This window comes from Piliocolobus tephrosceles, chromosome 11 (genome assembly GCF_002776525.5).
Source record: "Piliocolobus tephrosceles isolate RC106 chromosome 11, ASM277652v3, whole genome shotgun sequence".
Lineage (NCBI taxonomy): Eukaryota > Metazoa > Chordata > Mammalia > Primates > Cercopithecidae > Piliocolobus > Piliocolobus tephrosceles.
The window spans coordinates 59,828,969-59,843,979 of NC_045444.1; the positions used below are offsets into that span (position 1 = coordinate 59,828,969).

Consider the following 15,011-nt stretch of genomic DNA (forward strand, 5'->3'; position numbering starts at 1 on the left):
ATAAAAAGAATTGTAAAAGATATGGATTTTGATGAACTCTGAGGAGCAAAAGCTGCATTTGCTCATATTCCCTTGATAACTTTTTGGAGTCAGTCCAATGAGCATACCTGGCTATGCAGTCAGATAACTTGAATTTATGACTAGTTCTACACAAATATTCCCTATGTTGTCTTCCCTCATACATCTCATCCTTAAGTTTTATGAAAGGAAAAATAGACTTCATATTCTGCATTTCTTAGGTAAGAATACTACACTGATGGAGTATTAAAATCAGCAGATTATAAAATTTCCAGTTTCCCTAAAGCTTTGCAAATTTAGTACATCTACATTTTGGCCTTTCTGCATTTGAATCAATTTGACACACCGACATCTGTTCTTGATAAAATAACATGAAATGTAGTATCTCAATGGTGGCACAGAATCAAACTCCACTCCCCTCTTGTTTCACATCACTTTCTTTGGTATTCCCCACATCATCTTCTCCTCCAGTTTGTAACTGACCGTGACATCTATCAACTCACTAGAATTCACCTGCCCCAGCCTTTCATTTTTCTGGGCACTTGTCGTCTACTGAGGGCAATGGACAATGCTTCATCAGTGTGGGGGGTAGAGTCTTATCCAGTTGTCTCACCACTTTGTCAGCTTCATTCCCCTCCTCGAGCTTTGGCTTGACCCAGACCTACTGTTTCAAAGAAGTCTTCTCTTACTATTCCCGTGCACAGTCACATTCTTATCTAACACTTACTTAGATCATCAGTACTTTGATCTTAATTAAAGGCTGCCTGCTATTGCAATTTTATTTTTGCAATCCTATGTCTGGGACCTTTCTGCGGTCAGCAGCACCCAATACAAAGCCTAGCACAATGCCAATGCACAGCAGAGGCTCCACAAATACACGCACAAATGCAGACATGAACAGAATGCTTCCTACATGGGTTGGCGTTTCTAGTCTTTAGGAATTGAGTTGTATGTCAGACCTGAGTCTAAAGACAGCAGATTTTGGCTCAACTCTGTCAGTTCTTCCTATAACAAATTGTCTCTTGGATCTGGAGAAGCTAAGATCAGCATATGGAGATAGAAAGAAACAGGGAGCCATGTAGAGATGGCATGGAGTTATGGCCAAGCATAGGGTGGGGACAGAGAAAGGAGATGAGCCAGCATACCAAATCCTGCCCCAGGTAGCAAGTGACCTGCATTCTGTCCCTGGTCAATCACTAAAAAGCAGGTTCTGTAATACAGCAAAAGTCATCTAAATTCCCAAGCCCAAGAAAATTCATGGACATCTACCAATGTGTATACAGGTTCCCACCTCCCCATCAGAAGAACATTTCCTGCAGGGCTTAGAAATCATCTATTTGAAGGTCTAAGGCACAGACCTATTGTCAGCCTAGCAAAAGACTTTCCAACCCAGGAGAAAAATCACCTGCAGGCCTGAGGACTGCTGGAATAATCACAGCAATGTGGCCTGGGCCATTAAGACCACTGGCAGGTGACCCTCAGAATTAGGGACCCTCTCCCTTGGCACATTGGATACCTAAGCATTCCCTGTTCCAGAAACCAGCTTGACTAGAAGAAGGTGGAAGAGGGAGAAACTCCCAAAGATTGAACATTGACCAATAAGTGCCTGATCTAACTGCTTTAAACCAGAAAATATTGAGGTATGTCTTTAGCTTTCAAATATAAATTCTTCCCCAGCCTCCAAACCATTTGTTGAACAATGTTCAAAAATAAATTGAGATTATATTCTACTTTTTAAAGGCCTACAATACTGATCAATATTCAGCAAGAGATTTATTGCTTTGCCTAACTCATTTCATGCCATCCACTGGAAGACCCAATAGTAATGTCTAGGGCTTGAGTGTGGGATGAAAAGAAGGGGAAGTCCTACGATATAAGGAAAGAATGCTTTCAGCATCGCTCTACTAATATGTTCACTTTAGCCTTTTGTTTTTCTCTGCTTGGTCAATACGTTTATTGTCTTATCTGAAAAAATCGTGCTCGCTTCGGCAGCACATATTCTAAAATTGGAACGATACAGAGAAGATTAGCATGGCCCCTGCGCAAGGATGACACGCAAATTCGTGAAGCGTTCCATATTTTTTAAAAAAAAGAAAAGAAACGAAAAGAAAAAATCTTCATAGAAAATTGTTAAGTTTAGCACTCAGCAGACCTCAGAGCTCCTGAGCTCTAAGGAAGCCTGCCTGCTTTTGAGCTACCTGATCATTCTTCTGGGCAGGGAACAGTTTGGGAGACAGGTCCCACCTCTTCTTTTTAGCTTCTTTCTTGGGCTTCTCATAGACTGAATTCTCTCCTTCAGCAGCACGAGCTTTCTTATATCTCTCCTCCACCAAGTCTGGAGTTACGCAGTTCTCTACGTATTGTGAGAACCGTTTCCTGTAAGCATCTTCATCTTCTATTAGATGATGCATATAATCTGCAACATTCTGACTTGTGATGTGCTTCTAATGCACTTGTGCATTAAATTCCTTGCTTTCAGAATCATATCCAGGGAATCATTTAGTACTTTGTGGGATAGACAAGCCTCCATCCACAGCTTCCAGGACCCCAAAAACTTTATTGTCAGTGGTGGTTCTGGCAACTTTATTGTCAGTGGTGCATCCAAATAGTGGGTGAAGGCATCAGGCTGACCATCAATGCTGTCCGCATCATATTCATCTCTGGTCACCTCGTCTTGGCCTTCCTAGATGGCATCCATGCCAAACGTGTTGAGAAGCCCGCAGGCCAGTACGATGTGCTGAAGCATAATTTGTCAGACCAGCCTTCACACCATATTTTGGTACTTTGCGTGCATAAACTGCACAGACAGTCACATGCCCTTGCATACAGGCATAAGCAATCTGACAAATGATATCTCTGTTAGGAGTTACATGAACTATCATCCTGGATTTGGACATGTTGTACTTATTTTTATCCTGTATCACCAAGCGTTTCCAAGCATAGTAATAAGTTTTACCCCTTCATCTTCTAAATTTCACTTGCTATCATTTAAAGTAGGCCCATTCCTGACAACTGTACCAAATGCCATCTTGAGGAACAGAGACCTATGTCTGAAGCTCGACACAGACCTGCAGGCCCAATATCACTGGGGGTGTTGGGGGGATCTTTTTGTCCTTTTAATTACCATCTAAACCACTGTCAACTCTAAATGTGAACACTTGTTATTCTAACCTAGGCTTGTGTGTCTGGTTCCTCACTTGGTGTTGTTTTAAGGTATTGGTTCCAGGCCCCCTGACAATAAGAACCAAAACATGCCTGGTGACCAAACAGTCCGGGCACCTTCCCTGGAGAGGCCAATTCAGCAGGTTAGAGTGGGACCCAAGAATCTTGGCTTATTAATAAGTGCCCAGGGAGGGTGGAGAAATGCCGCTTTAAGGCGGTGGTTCTCAAAGTGTGGTCCTTGGGCCTGCAGCAACAACGTTTCCTTTCCAGGGAACTGGTTACAAATCAACTACCTCAAACCTGTTAAACCAGAAAATCTGGGTGTGGGACTCAGTAACCTGGGTTTACACAGCCTTTCAGGGAATTCTCATATGCTTTAAAGTTTGAGAACCACTGCCTTCAGGAAATGATAAACAGGCAGTAAATAACAATTTATTAGCTTAAACCATTCATTCATTAGTCCACAGCCCGCCCGTACCAAAAGACTCAGCAAGAATCTCTCCAGTGTCCTGGTGCCCCCATGGCATTAGGTTGCTGTGACCATCGTTCTAGACTCAGCCACACATTTAGAATCACCTGGGGAGCTTTTAAAGCTCCCGCTGCCCAGACAGCACCCCACACCCATCAAATCAGAACCTCTGAGCGTGGGATCCAGGCATCTGCACTTGCTTAAGCTAACCAGGTGGTTCCAATGTGCAGACCAGTTTGGGAACCACTGTCAGAGCACCTAACAAAGCCCCTGAAATCAGACTTGCCAGAAAAAGTAACAATTACGACACAGACAAGCAAGGGGGTAGGAGATCATAGAGAAGGCCCAGCAGGGAGCTTCCTTCATTTATTCACTACTGTGCTTCAAAAGAAGTGTTTAGAAGCAAGGCAGGGCGTGTAGGAAACTATCTTTTACAGGATAAAAAGACTGGAAAGGTTTCCCGGAAGTCACTGGGGAATTTGGAACACACCCTCATTCTCCTGAACGTGCCCCAAGACTCAAGAAGTGGATAGGTTGAAGCAGGAAGGATAAAAGTTTTCACCTGCCCCCTCGACCCTTCCTGAACACACTTGAGCACTACCAGCCCTTTAATTCACATCTCCTGCCCTAATGGGGCTTGGCAAACAGTGGCTGAGAGCAGGACTGGGTCCCAGGGTGCAGGATGATGGTGAAGGTGATAGTGAGAAAGAGAGTAGGGGAAGGAGGGGGAAGGAAGAGAAGGAAAAGGAGGGAGCTCACCTTCCTGTGAGGTTCCCATATGCTAAGCCCAGGGCCTCAGTCATTTTCTTCTTTAACTTCACACAGCAACTCCATTTGGCAGTGGATGATCTGAGGCCGCAGGACTTGCCCCAGGTCATTTCTGTGAGTGGCAAAAGCACTCTCCAGTAGAGACAGTGAATGCCCCGGAGGAATCATGGATGTGGGGGGCAAGCAGGAAAGAGACTCTGAGAGGGGAGACACAGGAGGCCGCTGGGCCAGGCCCACAGTATAGTGAGGCCATGCAAAAGTCAGCCTTTCCATCTACTTTAATCCAGGGGTGAGGTTCTGGATGGTGGAGAAGGAATGGAGGCTTCCTGTGGCATCCAGAGCAGCTGGGGTGAGGGAAAGCGCACAGGAAGCGGGCCTGGGGCAGTGGCCACGTACTGGCGCACATGGATGGATTTCCACATCCAGACAACCAATGCAGCTACATCAGTGAGTGTCAGCGAAAGGTGAGCCCTGGTTTCACCGGGTGCGGATATAGAGCATAAGGTTTTTTGTGGTTTCAGAGATTCATATCTTTTAAAAGCCCTTTGGCATCTTCCTTAAGCCTCATTCTTAATGAGGTCCCAGATTTCTCAACTGGGCCACAAGCACAAGCATGTCTAACTGCATCCCTGAAGATGGGGCTCCCCCCCTCCACCAGAGGGCCCATCCTGGGGGCTCTTTTCGAAAGCCAGTGCATATAAGTGTTGAATAGGAAGAACCTGATGTATACCGTGGTAGGGAGAGCAGGGGATAAATTCCTAAAACATTACACAAATTATCTCAAATTTCCCATCTGGGCTGGAAGAAATGCCCCAAAATATAACCAACAGGAGCAGCTCTTTGTTTCAGTGTTGCAAGTTTTCAGTCTGTTAGGCAGGAAAGCCTCAGCTTAGGCAACTTTAGAGAAAACCTCATTCAGTGAAGAGGCCCACAAGGTCAGAAGATTGAGGCCCGGCTTGGAGTCTCAGGAGAATACGGTGAAAACAAATCACAAGGCTGCTGCTTCAATGATGTAGATCAAATTGTGGAATAAACATTCATAAAGAAAAATATGGACTGATATATATTGTCAGGCAATACTATGACAAGCATTTTGCACAGATTTAAGAAATCAGAGCACAAGAAAGGGGAAGCACCCAAGCCAATGCTTATGCCAGGCAAAGGGTGAAAAATGATCAGCCAAGCATTCAACCACCAGTTGATAGTTACAGGGTAAAGTGAAAACTAAACTGTTTGGTTGTGAAATGAACCTAGCACTACATAGACCCCAATCACTGACACAGCATTTACAGTAATAACAGCCAACAATTACAGAATGCTCGAAAGCCCTTTGAGAAGCTGTCAAATGAAACTCACAGCATCTGCCGTGGGAAAAATGTGGAGGATATTGTCCACTGTATCACCCAGGTCCCCACAGGAAAGACCCCATTAAAAAATTTCTTCTTCTTTTTTTTTGAAAGCCAAGACAAGCTTTACTTCCCTTGAGGAAACAGTCTGTCACTCCTGAGCACGAAAGTTATATCCTAACTGTTCATTTCTCTTTCTTTTTTTTTTTTTTTTTTTTGAAACGGAGTCTCGCTCTGTCACCCAGGCTGGAGAGAAGTGGCGTGATCTCAGCTCACTGCAAGCTCCCCCTTCCGGGTTCAAGTGATTCTTCTGCCTCAGCCTCCTCAGTAGCTGGGACTACAGGCGTGCACCACCACGCCTAGCTAATTTTTGTATTTTTAGTAGAGATGGGGTTTCACCATATCAGCCAGGCTGGTCTCAAACTCCTGACCTCATGATCTGCCCACCTCAGCCTCCTAAAGTGCTGGGATTATAGGCATGAGCCAACACGCCCTGCCACTCTCTCTCTCTTTCTCTCTCTCTCATTTTTTAAAGCTTTTAGGAAGCTCACAGTCAAATCAAAATTCAAATATAGCATAGGTCTTGATCACCTATACCACTGATCTCAAAACCACTTTTTAATCTCACCATCCCCATAGGGAAAAATTTAAGGACAACTCCCTACTAGATGTGTATTTATTTATTTATTTATAAATCATATACATGGCCAGGCATGGTGGCTCATGCCTGTAATGATGGCACTTTGGGAGGCTAAAGCAGGCGGATCACTTGCATCCAGGAGTTTGACACCAGCCTGGGTAACATAACAAGACCCCATATCTACAAAAAAAATTAAAAATTAGCCAGGCATGGTGGCACATGCCTGTAGTCTCAGCTACTTGAGAGGCTGAGGAGGGAGGATCACTTGAGGCCGAGAGGTTGAGGCTGCAATGAGCTATGATTGTGCCACTACAGAGTGAGAACTTGTCTCTAAATACACAGATAAAATACATGTACGTCTATTATTACCTGATATTTTAAAGCATAATATACACAGAGGCCAGGGCTCATTGTCAATGACTGAGGATGTAAATCCATATTTCAAAGGGTCTTCTAGGGGCCGGGCATGGTGGCTCATGCCTGTAATCCCAGCACTCTGGGAGACTGAGGTGGGCGGATCACCTGAGGTCAGGAGTTCAAGACCAGCCTGGCCAACATGGCAAAACCCTGCCTCTACCAAAACTACAAAAATTAGCCAGGCATGGTGCCAGGTGCCTGTAGTCCCAGCTACTTGGGAGGTTGAGGCAAGAGAATCCCTTGAACCTGGGAGGCAGGGGTTGCAGCGAGCCGAGATCATACCACTGCACTCCAGCCTGGGCAACAAGAGTGAAACAGTCTCAAAAAAAAGTCTTCTAGTAATTTCAAATTGTTTTAATTTCTTCTTTCACACCTAGTTAGATTGGACTGCCATTACATTTACTTCTAATGAGGCTAACGGAGAACTTGTCTGAGTAGCAGGAGAAGCACCAGCTTTGCTATTTTCTTATTTGCTTGAATATAATGCTAGCATGTGAAGTGAAAGAAGCAGTTTCTGTGCCGAAGTAAGTTTCAGCTTGCTATCCTCCTTCTGTGAGGATTCACATAAACATGAAGAGTATAAGCCACAAACCCATGGAACCGGACGCAGGTGACATTAAATCAAGACCCAAAGGAAGTGAGGGAACCAGCTAGACAGTTGTCTAGGGGAAGAGCGTTACAGGCAGAGTCAACAGCCAGTGGAAAAGCCCTGGGGCAGGAGTGTGCCTGGTTGGTGGGAGGAACAAGGAGCCCCAAGTGGCTGGAGAGAAATGAACGAGAGGAGTCGGAGAGGAACTCAGAGACTTCACGCAAGGCCAGATCCCGCTGGGCCTCATAGACCACAGTAAATATTTTTGCTTTGGCCGTGAGTGAGATGACAAGCATGAGTGTATTGCAGGATGCCACAGCCTGCCGAGAGCAGCCCAAGCAGGGAGGTGGCCCTGCCGGCTTCCCTGTGGTGTGGAGCTCCTGCCCCGCATTCCTCAGGGCCCCGTGTCTTCCCTTGGTGTTGTGGGCTGGTAGAGTGAAGCATACGCCAGTCTCCATGTTAAATATGACTAAATCTTCATGCCTCTCCTTTTGGGATGAAGAGTGACTCTGGCTAAACATACCTAAGCATTCTAGTATTAGCATATGTTTTCCCACACCACAGTTGAGTCTGTGGATACACACCACTTTGGAACTCACTATCTGTCCCTCCATCCATTTTTCCTTTTTCCTGGTCCTGGCTCGTCCTGACTTTGGGCCCTCACTCTTGAGTTTTATTTATAGTAACCATTATTTTTGCCTGGGTTCTCATTAAACCATTTATGGAATGGAAGTACATATTTCTACATGTTGCAAACAGAATGGATGCAAGACACTGAATGAGGCCTCCCACTCTCAATGTCCATCTTGTTATTTTGCCTAATCACATATTTGGGAATCTGTAAGTTTGGGGTTCTTCCATGCACCTTTATCTGCAAACCCTTCAAGGTCATGTTCAGAGGAATAAATGAAATGTGATTATCCACTGCAACATGATTATCAACTGAGGAATAAATGTAACATGATTATCAACCAGCATTGATTATCAACTGAAACTGAAATACCTAGACTTTAAGAAGATGTTAAGTATGTATCAAAATAAAGATTAAGGCCTGGTGCAGTGGCTCCCACTTGTAGCCCCAGCACTTTGAGAGGCCCAGGCAGGCACACAGCTTGAGCTCAGGAGTTTGAGACCAGCCTGGGCAATATAGGGAGACTCCCGCCTCTACAAAAATTACAAAAATTAGCCAGGCATGGTGTCATGCACCTGTAGTCCCAGCTACTCAGGAGGCTGAGGTGGGAGGATGGCTTGAGCCCAGGAGATGGAGATTGCAGTGAGCTGAGATCGTGCCACTGTTCTTGAGCCTGGGCAACAGAGTGACACCTCATCTCAAAAAAAAAAAAAAAGTGCAAAAAACAAAATAAAGGTTAAGACCAGGACGAAATTAGGATTAGGGTTAGATTTGGGTGACAAAAACCCTTAGAAAACAGTGACTTTAACATACTAGGTTTTATTCATACATGTACAAAAATGTCCAGAGGAAGGGTCTCTAGGCTTAGTCTGGACACTCCATGAAATTATGTGGGGTGCAGGCACCTTCCAAGTGTTCCTAGGATGTGATCCTCATCCCTGGGATTTAAGGTGGCAGCTAGATCTCCAACCACCATGGCCGCTTTCCAGGTGGCAGGGAAGGGGAGCAGGGGACACGATGGTGCTCTGTAAGGACACCATCCAGGAATGCCCCACGCCGCTTCCCCCTACATCTCATTGGCCAGAATACAGTTATCCAGCCACACTGGTGGGTGGGAGATGCAGGCACTAAAAATCAGGGAGAATGGTTACTGGGAGAACAACAAGCAGTCTCTGCCACATCTGCCTTAAAACTTGACATTTTCATTAGCAAAAGATAGGATCCCATATTAGAATTGCATTCAGTAGATTCTGATGCTAGACCATCAAGTTAGAACTGATTCTGATTTTGTATGTGTGCATCCATTCAAAGATTCATTATACATTACCACCGATGGGATATTTAAAATCAGAAATATCTTGGGAATATATTACACATGATAGAGGCCCTGAACATTATCTCTCTGTGAATGTACAGTTAGTATTATCTATGGTGTTTGGACATGACTGAAAGCACTTTTTCTGTCTGATAGAACCCTGCCATTGCTTTAGACAATCAGAAGCCTTCTTGATAAGTACGTCGGGTTTTGCAAACCTGATCCTCCTTCAGATGCATGAGGGAAGTCCACTGAGTGAAACCCACAGTGAATTTTGGAGGTAAGACTTCCGTCTTATAATATGAACAATCACACTCTAGCACATCTGCATCAGAATTGGAAATGTTCCCTTATTCAATTTTCCTAAGGCAGTACAATTTCACTAGTGATTTTAACAGATTAAAAGAAAATCTCTAAAACAAACCCAATGCAAACCTAATAATGGCTCATGATTTCCCTTTTGAAGTCTCATCTCAGCCACTGCTATGTGTCCCCTAGAGACCTCACTGGAGAGTTGGTCACTGGGTTTTTGCAACTTTCCCATAGAACTCACTTCAACAGCTAGAGATGTGGGCAGATGCTGAGTGACAATTTTCCTTCCGTTGCGGAACATGAGTCAGGGAGGGAATTCACTGTGCAATGACACACATTTCGCAGCTTTCAGGTGCCAAATGTTCAAAGGATAAAAATACCTCCACTGGCCACTCCCCAGAATAAGATAGGCAGTGGCCCAATCGTGAGCTCACACTGCACCCATGACTTCACACTCCAATTGGGAGGGCTGTGCTGTTTCGAACTAATCAAAGAGGGAGCCTAAAAGAGATAGGTTCTCCTTCCCTGGGCCTCGTTCTCCCTCACCAAATCTGGAATACCTGCTCACTCAAGTTTATAGGAATAGTTCAGGAATCAGAATCGTTCCATTGAGCTGAAAAGTAAAACGTGTTGGAGACGGGGATTGAATTATCTGTGTGCTTCATGAGTGATGGAATTGCCATAGCAAGTGGTGTTGTTTCCAGAAAGCTGATGGCATGTGAGTACATTTGCCCATCCCACGACCATTACCTCTGACCCATAAGGAAGGGAGGAAATCTCCACCTCTGTTTTATATTTCTTCCCCTCTGAAGGGAAAGGAGAAAATGATAAAAATCAGGAGGCTGTATACTGCCTAAGACATTTACATTTAAGCTGGACCAAGCACTACCCGTGTATCACAGGCAACAATTTCGCCCTAACAGAGAAATGGACTAAGTGACTTAATGGGTATTTTCCATCTTTAATTTCCATGATTAAAAGAAAGAGTTTGAGAGGGGTACATGTGGAGCCTATTGTGAGTTTGCCAATGAATCCTAATTTAGATCAAAGAGAGTCTATGTGACACTGAACCATAAACACCCTAGTGTGCGTTCCTTCAAGGAAGTTGTTAGTGTGCCCCCGATGGCTATTATGTGATACAGTTGCGCTCGATAGCCTGCACCCTTTAATTACTCATATAGAAGAAAATCCCATATAAGAGGGAGGAATGTAAATGAGACCTCTGCTCTTTTGAACATTTTATGCATTTGCCAAATTAAAATTTGCTGTGGACTTTGGTTTTCCCTGATCGCTGTTGGTAGTGATCATTTGGCTCATGGGATTAAATCCAACTTCCCAAAAACTATTTCCGATCAGTGTGCAGATTTCAGATATTTATATGTGCTTTGCGTTGAGACATGAATCATCAGAACCAGACTGGAGACAACTTCTTTGAAGTTTTGAAAAGTATGGAAGAAATTCTCTTTCTTCTCTTTCATTCTCAACTTTCTGCCGATCATTGTTCAAGGGCAGGTTGAAGGGGCTGCAACTGAGAGAGGGGCCCCAGGATTCCAGAGGCAAGATGTCATACCACACTCATGCACTGCCTTCAGTTTGTGCATGTAGCTTTCATGCACAGAGGACGCCGCTTGAAGGACTTAGGTCTGGATCAGTAAGCGTGACTGTACTCACTTCAGTGGGGGTTGCTTACATTGAGTTTTAAAGCACAATTACAAGATGAGGGCAACCACAAACGTCAAATGGATCAGCACAATTTTAACGATACTTCCATCTTTAGGATTTTTCTGTCCTCAGCCCACCTGTAGAAAAAAAGAATTGACTACTCGGGAGGCTGAGGCAGAGAATCGTTTGAGCCCAGGAGTTAGAGGCTGTAGTATGCTGTGATCACACCTGTGAATAGCCCCACTGTGCTCCAGCCTGGGGCAACATAGTGAGACGCTATCCCTGAAAAAAAAAAAAAAAAATTAACAGCTTTGCACTTAAATTAGCAGCTGAGTGTAGAATCAGGCCCTGTACAAAAGCAAAGATGCTTATTAGAATGAGTGACTGTGGAAGATGTTAACCATTCAGGGAGATCTGCCATGCCCAATACTGCATCTTGTTCAATAAAGCAAACTCCTGCTTTGCCATCTGTCTCATACTACAAAGAGATAATGATAATAAAATCATTGCTTAATGAGTAAACTAAGTAGATGATAATTCCCTAGTAGATCATATTGGTGTTCTTCTCCAAAGGCTGCCATATTCTCAATGAGGCAGAGAACACAGGGGAGAGCATGTGATTGTGCTCAGACGGGGATGCCTAAAATCAAAAACCAAGGCAGCATATGTCAGCATTTAAAGCCCCATCAAAGAAACATCCAACTTTTCAGCTGTAACCCAAATATAAATTTTCCTTACCCTGTCAATTAGCAGATTACAAAACTTCTGTAGCAGGAAGACCATTCTGCCAGCAAAGCCGTAGTGTTTGGAATGGGTCCAGGTCAGACAGATGGTGTGGAAAGGGGGTGCAATGAGACGTTCCCTATCAGCAAAGTCAACTGTTCTTCCATGCAGCACATGCAACCTTTGAAAGGAGGAGCCACAAGGTGAAGTGTGTCTCCCACGCAGCTGGAGAAGTGTACAGATGTCTAGAGGCACCCAAGTGACACAACAAGCACAACAGTAGGCTGCCTTCGGAGAAGCATTTAGAAAAGAAAAACGTGCAAAACATAACTGGAAACCTTGTTCTTTGGCACCTAAAAAGTGCCCCCCACCCTAAGCTGATGAGCATAAAAAGCAGAGTCATATCTTCTCCAAGCATGATATTAGGGTAACAGAGAGTTCCTGACTTCTTTGGAATGCTGACTATGCTATGTACAGTCAAATGATATAACCATGGGAAGAACACAAAGGATATTTGCTATACTATTATTAAATGTCACCTGTGCATGTCACAGACTATTTGCAAAACTTGTTCACTTATAAATAGCACCTACTCGGTTGCACAGAAAAGCTTGATTCAGGAATGAATGATTAATAAAGTTATTATGCATAGTAACAATAACAGTCCACTGAATCTTAAGTTTTAAAATGAAAATATTGATGACAATTTTAACAATTTTTAACTTAAATTTCCTTTCATCATGATCAAAGAAGCAAAGCTACTTCATTAACTTAAATATTTTTAGGCCAATAAAAGTGTCTTTGGGCTGGGCTTGGTGCTCATGCCTGTTAATTCCAGCACTTTGGGAGGTGGAGGCAGGTGGATGGCTTGGGCCCAGGAGTTTGAGACTAGCCTGGGCAACATGACGAAACCCCGTCTCTACTAAAAATACAAAAATTTGCTAGGCATGGTAACACATGACTGTAATCCCAGCTACTTGGGAGACTGAGGCACAAGAATCACTTGAACCCAGGAGGCAGAGGTTGCAAAAAAAAAAAAGAGTGTTTGTTGCTGTCTCTCTAAATTAATCATGACCAGTCACTTGTAAGCAACAACAACGCACGAGGCACTTAACCTGTGTCAGCTGACTTAATACTGCAAGATGGATTTATTGTCATCATTTTAGAGGTAAGAAATTAAAGACCCAAGAAAGGAGCCTGGCCATGCTCTGACAGTAACTCATAGCACCACTATTCTAATTCCAGGAATCTAGTTCAAAAGTCTATTTTTTCTCCATTCCATCACCATGCCCACCAAAGTGGGAGTTGGCTATTTGTTGCAAGTTCCAAGTCAAACTGTCTTCAGATGGAGAAGTACCATGTGATGATGCAGATCGATTGGCCTAATGCAAAAGGGCCGGTTGTAATTCAGTCATAATTCCAGTTTCAGCTAGCTCCAGGTGTTGGCTCGTGGTGCATAATTTTGCACCATGAAGTGTTTTGTGTCCAAGCACAAGCTGGAGTCCTACCTTGAGGTAGTTCCTCCTGAAGGTGTTCCTGCATGACCAGGAACCTGGGTCCACTTGGCCACCTGTCTTCTACCAAGTGAGAGCGATAGAAACACAAAATGTGGCTGTGGCAATTTTGACTTTCACAGTGCCCCTCCTCCACCAAGTCCTGAGTCTTTTTCTGCTGCACATTTTGCTCACTCACCCACAGAGGCTTGGGGTGAGGGGACTCTCAGCTGAAATCATGTAGAGAGGAGACATTGAGGCCATTATCCTGACGATACTGGGTTAAATTCTTTTCAGCTGCTCTAGCAAAAGTGGACTCTGCCTTCATACACAGGCTAGGTTTTCTTTGACACAATCTTGATCGAACAGAATAGGAGAGAACTCACATGTCACGCTCTGTCTACAGCAGGCCCTGATTAAAGGGAATAGAGACCTGGCATCACATTTGATGCTACAGAGATTTCAAAACCAAGGCCAGGTTGACCTGCCAAGCCTGGAGTGGAATTTTATGACTAGTACCACTATTTTCACTTCAGAGTAACCTATAAGGAAGAGGATCTAATGATTAAAACAACAAGTAACTTGGTCATCAGTTTAAACTTTTCAACCCAGGCCCCTACCCTATATCCACACCCTGCGGAGGAGGAGAAAAAAAGCACAAAAGCCTCATAGAAGTAACAATTGCTTATTTTAATGTTGGCAACTTATAACTGACAATTATGTTGTTAATTGATAGTTATTTCAATGAGTTGTCATCCATGTAGATTGTTCAGATTAGCAGTGTTGTTTTTGCATTGTGATTAAACCACTGGGTAGCTGCATAAAAACTGTTGTCATCTATTATAGATACATTCTAACATCTCAGAAGAAAAAAAGGGCCTAGCCCCTTTAAAGATACAGACCATTTTTAAAAGAGGCTGGTAGTCACAAAGTCTTGTTAAAATACGATTTTTAGCAGAATTCTAGATTAATGAAATGTAACATTTAGTTAGAGAAATTCCTTTCTATGTAAATGAAGTATTAATTACACAAATGGCAGTAAAAGAGGGAGCAAACATCAGCAGCGAGGTTACCAGGCACACCAAGGAAACATTCCTCCTGCCTAGAATGAGGCTGACAGAGACCCTAGGCTTGTCCTTGGGACTAACTCCCTCAAATTCAGGACAGGTGGCCAACTGCAGGATACAGCTGGTTTCTTTTTAGGAATGGAGACCAGAGCAAGTAAAATCCCACAAGTTTAGCCTGAAGGAAAGGTTTAGAATAAGTTGATAGTCCAAGATTAATAGCATTTATTAACTCTACATATAAAAACAAAACAAAACCCTCTACTATATCTTACTTAAAAGTTTTCTATGGCTTTCAAATCTTGAAAAAAACAGATTGGATTTCTAAGTTGTTCCACTGTATAGAAGCTTTAAGCTGTAGTCATTTTATTAGCAATAGAAAAGTGATCTTGGACATCTGCT

The 15,011-nt window shown here is 43.6% G+C and overlaps 1 non-coding gene and 1 pseudogene across 1 annotated transcript; one reads left to right on the forward strand and one right to left on the reverse strand.

The window, feature by feature from the left end:
- The first annotated feature begins 1,994 nt into the window (after positions 1 to 1,994).
- LOC111522196 lies at positions 1,995 to 2,101 on the forward strand. The gene has a single exon (XR_002725191.1). It is a non-coding gene; the product is annotated as a U6 spliceosomal RNA (small nuclear RNA).
- A 70-nt stretch (positions 2,102 to 2,171) lies between these two features.
- On the reverse strand, positions 2,172 to 3,011 carry LOC111522179 (annotated as a pseudogene).
- Positions 3,012 to 15,011: the final 12,000 nt, after the last annotated feature.